Source organism: Rana temporaria, chromosome 5 (genome assembly GCF_905171775.1).
Source record: "Rana temporaria chromosome 5, aRanTem1.1, whole genome shotgun sequence".
NCBI lineage: Eukaryota > Metazoa > Chordata > Amphibia > Anura > Ranidae > Rana > Rana temporaria.
Genome location: NC_053493.1, coordinates 429,069,719 through 429,075,690, shown reverse-complemented (window position 1 = coordinate 429,075,690; position 5,972 = coordinate 429,069,719).

Below are 5,972 nucleotides of genomic sequence, written 5' to 3'. Positions count from 1 at the left end.
CACCTATAGACATCCCAACCCTCTGATGTCCTCCACCTATAGACACCCCAACCCTCTGATGTCCTCCACCTATAGACATCCCAACCCTCTGATGTCCTCATACCATAAATCTACCTATAGACATCCCAACCCTCTGATGTCCTCCAACCATAAATCCACCTATAGACATCCCTACCCTCTGATGTCCTCCAACCATAAATCCACCTATAGACATCCCAACCCTCTGATGTCCTCCAACCATAAATCCACCTATAGACATCCCAACCCTCTGATGTCCTCCAACCATAAATCCACCTATAGACATCCCAACCCTCTGATGTCCTCATACCATAAATCCATCTATAGACATCCCAACCCTCTGATGACCTCCAACCATAAATCCACCTATAGACATCCCAACCCACTGATGTCCTCATACCTTAAATCCACCTATAGACATCCCAACCCTCTGATGTCCTCATACCATAAATCCACCTATAGACATCCCAACCCTCTGATGTGCTCCAACCATAAATCCACCTATAGACATCCCAACCCTCTGATGTCCTCCAACCATAAATCCACCTATAGACATCCCAACCCTCTGATGTCCTCCAACCATAAATCCACCTATAGACATCCCAACCCTCTGATGTCCTCCAACCATAAATCCACCTATAGACATCCCAGCCCTCTGATGTCCTCCAACCATAAATCCACCTATAGACATCCCAACCCTCTGATGTCCTCCAACCATAAATCCACCTATAGACATCCCAACCCTCTGATGTCCTCATACCATAAATCCACCTATAAACATCCCAACCCTCTGATGTCCTCATACCATAAATCCACCTATAGACATCCCAACCCTCTGATGACCTCGAACCATAAATCCACCTATAGACATCCCAACCTGCTGATGTCCTCCAACTATAAATCCACCTATAGACATCCCAACCCTCTGATGTCCTCCAACCCTAAATCCACATATAGACATCCCAACCCTCTGATGTCCTCCAACCATAAATCCACCTATAGACATCCCAACCCTCTGATGTCCTCCAACCATAAATCCACCTATAGACATCCCAACCCTCTGATGTCCTCCAACCATAAATCCATCTATAGACATCCCAACCCTCTGATGTCCTCCAACCATAAATCCACCTATAGACATCCCAACCCTCTGATGTCCTCCAACCATAAATCCACCCATAGACATCCCAACCCTCTGATGTCCTCCAACCATAAATCCACCCATAGACATCCCAACCCTCTGATGTCCTCCAACCATAAATCCACCCATAGACATCCCAACCCTCTGATGTCCTCCAACCATAAATCCACCCATAGACATCCCAACCCTCTGATGTCCTCCAACCATAAATCCACCTATAGACATCTCAACCCTCTGATGTCCTCATATCATGAATCCACCTATAGACATTCCAACCCTCTGATGTCCTCATACCATGAATCCACCTATAGACATCCCAACCCTCTGATGTCCTCATACCATGAATCCACCTATAGACATCCCAAATCTCTGATGTCCTCCAACCATAAATCCACCTATAGACATCCCTACCCTCTGATGTCCTCCAACCATAAATCCACCTATAGACATCCCAACCCTCCGATGTCCTCATACCATAAATCCACCTATAGACATCCCAACCCTCTGATGTCCTCCAACCATAAATCCACCTATAGACATCCCAACCCTCTGATGTCCTCCAACCATAAATCCACCTATAGACATCCCTACCCTCTGATGTCCTCCAACCATAAATCCACCTATAGACATCCCTACCCTCTGATGTCCTCATACCATAAATCCACCTATAGACATCCCAACCCTCTGATGTCCTCCAACCATAAATCCACCTATAGACATCCCAACCCTCTGATGTCCTCCAACCATAAATCCACCTATAGACATCCCAACCCTCTGATGTCCTCCAACCATAAATCCACCTATAGACATCCCAACCCTCTGATGTCCTCATACCATAAATCCACCTATAGACATCCCAACCCTCTGATGTCCTCCAACCATAAATCCACCTATAGACATCCCAACCCTCTGATGTCCTCAAACCATAAATCCACCTATAGACATCCCAACCCTCTGATGTCCTCCAACCATAAATCCACCTATAGACATCCCAACCCTCTGATTTCCTCATACCATAAATCCACCTATAGACATCCCAACCCTCTGATGTCCTCCAACCATAAATCCACCTATAGACATCCCAACCCTCTGATGTCCTCCAACCATAAATCCACCTATAGACATCTCAACCCTCTGATGTCCTCATATCATGAATCCACCTATAGACATTCCAACCCTCTGATGTCCTCATACCATGAATCCACCTATAGACATCCCAACCCTCTGATGTCCTCATACCATGAATCCACCTATAGACATCCCAAATCTCTGATGTCCTCCAACCATAAATCCACCTATAGACATCCCAACCCTCTGATGTCCTCCAACCATAAATCCACCTATAGACATCCCTACCCTCTGATGTCCTCCAACCATAAATCCACCTATAGACATCCCTACCCTCTGATGTCCTCATACCATAAATCCACCTATAGACATCCCAACCCTCTGATGTCCTCCAACCATAAATCCACCTATAGACATCCCAACCCTCTGATGTCCTCCAACCATAAATCCACCTATAGACATCCCAACCCTCTGATGTCCTCCAACCATAAATCCACCTATAGACATCCCAACCCTCTGATGTCCTCCAACCATAAATCCACCTATAGACATCCCTACCCTCTGATGTCCTCCAACCATAAATCCACCTATAGACATCCCAACCCTCCGATGTCCTCATACCATAAATCCACCTATAGACATCCCAACCCTCTGATGTCCTCCAACCATAAATCCACCTATAGACATCCCAACCCTCTGATGTCCTCCAACCATAAATCCACCTATAGACATCCCAACCCTCTGATTTCCTCATACCATAAATCCACCTATAGACATCCCAACCCTCTGATGTCCTCCAACCATAAATCCACCCATAGACATCCCAACCCTCTGATGTCCTCCAACCATAAATCCACCCATAGACATCCCAACCCTCTGATGTCCTCCAACCATAAATCCACCTATAGACATCTCAACCCTCTGATGTCCTCATATCATGAATCCACCTATAGACATTCCAACCCTCTGATGTCCTCATACCATGAATCCACCTATAGACATCCCAACCCTCTGATGTCCTCATACCATGAATCCACCTATAGACATCCCAAATCTCTGATGTCCTCCAACCATAAATCCACCTTTAGACATCCCAACCCTCCGATGTCCTCATACCATAAATCCACCTATAGACATCCCAACCCTCTGATGTCCTCCAACCATAAATCCACCTATAGACATCCCAACCCTCTGATGTCCTCCAACCATAAATCCACCTATAGACATCCCAACCCTCTGATGTCCTCATACCATAAATCCACCTATAGACATCCCAACCCTCTGATGTCCTCCAACCATAAATCCACCTATAGACATCCCAACCCTCTGATTTCCTCATACCATAAATCCACCTATAGACATCCCAACCCTCTGATGTCCTCCAACCATAAATCCACCTATAGACATCTCAACCCTCTGATGTCCTCATATCATGAATCCACCCATAGACATCCCAACCCTCTGATGTCCTCATACCATAAATCCACCTATAGACATCCCAACCCTCCGATGTCCTCATACCATAAATCCACCTATAGACATCCCAACCCTCTGATTTCCTCATACCATAAATCCACCTATAGACATCCCAACCCTCTGATGTCCTCCAACCATAAATCCACCTATAGACATCCCAACCCTCTGATGTCCTCCAACCATAAATCCACCTATAGACATCCCAACCCTCTGATGTCCTCCAACCATAAATCCACCTATAGACATCCCAACCCTCTGATGTCCTCCAACCATAAATCCACCTATAGACATCCCAACCCTCTGATGTCCTCATACCATAAATCCACCTATAGACATCCCAACCCTCTGATGTCCTCCAACCATAAATCCACCTATAGACATCTCAACCCTCTGATGTCCTCATATCATGAATCCACCCATAGACATCCCAACCCTCTGATGTCCTCATACCATAAATCCACCTATAGACATCCCAACCCTCCGATGTCCTCATACCATAAATCCACCTATAGACATCCCAACCCTCTGATTTCCTCATACCATAAATCCACCTATAGACATCCCAACCCTCTGATGTCCTCCAACCATAAATCCACCTATAGACATCCCAACCCTCTGATGTCCTCCAACCATAAATCCACCTATAGACATCCCAACCCTCTGATGTCCTCCAACCATAAATCCACCTATAGACATCCCAACCCTCTGATGTCCTCCAACCATAAATCCACCTATAGACATCCCAACCCTCTGATGTCCTCCAACCATAAATCCACCTATAGACATCCCAACCCTCTGATGTCCTCATACCATAAATCCACCTATAGACATCCCAACCCTCTGATGTCCTCCAACCATAAATCCACCTATAGACATCCCTACCCTCTGATGTCCTCATACCATAAATCCACCTATAGACATCCCTACCCTCTGATGTCCTCCAACCATGAATCCACCTATAGACATCCCAACCCTCTGATGTCCTCCAACCATAAATCCACCTATAGACATCCCAACCCTCTGATGTCCTCCAACCATAAATCCACCTATAGACATCCCAACCCGCTGATGTCCTCATACCATAAATCCACCTATAGACATCCCAACCCGCTGATGTCCTCCAACCATAAATCCACCTATAGACATCCCAACCCTCTGATGTCCTCATACCATAAATCCACCTATAGACATCCCAACCCTCTGATGTCCTCCACCTATAGACATCCCAACCCTCTGATGTCCTCATACCATAAATCCACCTATAGACATCCCAACCCTCTGATGTCCTCCAACCATAAATCCACCTATAGACATCCCAACCCTCTGATTTCCTCATACCATAAATCCACCTATAGACATCCCAACCCTCGGATGTCCTCCAACCATAAATCCACCTATAGACATCCCAACCCTCTGATGTCCTCCAACCATAAATCCACCTATAGACATCCCAACCCTCTGATGTCCTCCAACCATAAATCCACCTATAGACATCCCAAACCCTCTGATTTCCTCATACCATAAATCCACCTATAGACATCCCAACCCTCGGATGTCCTCCAACCATAAATCCACCTATAGACATCCCAACCCTCTGATGTCCTCCAACCATAAATCCACCTATAGACATCCCAACCCTCTGATGTCCTCCAACCATAAATCCACCTATAGACATCCCAACCCTCTGATTTCCTCATACCATAAATCCACCTATAGACATCCCAACCCTCGGATGTCCTCCAACCATAAATCCACCTATAGACATCCCAACCCTCTGATTTCCTCATACCATAAATCCACCTATAGACATCCCAACCCTCTGATGTCCTCCAACCATAAATCCACCTATAGACATCTCAACCCTCTGATGTCCTCATATCATGAATCCACCCATAGACATCCCAACCCTCTGATGTCCTCCAACCATAAATCCACCTATAGACATCCCTACCCTCTGATGTCCTCCAACCATAAATCCACCTATTGACATCCCAACCCTCTGATGTCCTCATATCATGAATCCACCCATAGACATCCCAACCCTCTGATGTCCTCATATCATGAATCCACCTATAGACATTCCAACCTGCTGATGTCCTCCAACCATAAATCCTCCTATAGACATCCCAACCCTCTGATGTCCTCAGAATTTGAATCCTATTATAAAAGGCTCATGACCTTGAACTACGATTCCAGGCACATATATACGAAGATTTACATTATTCAGTAATCTGCAGCGTGTGGTCCGTGTGCCGGGTATAATCTGACC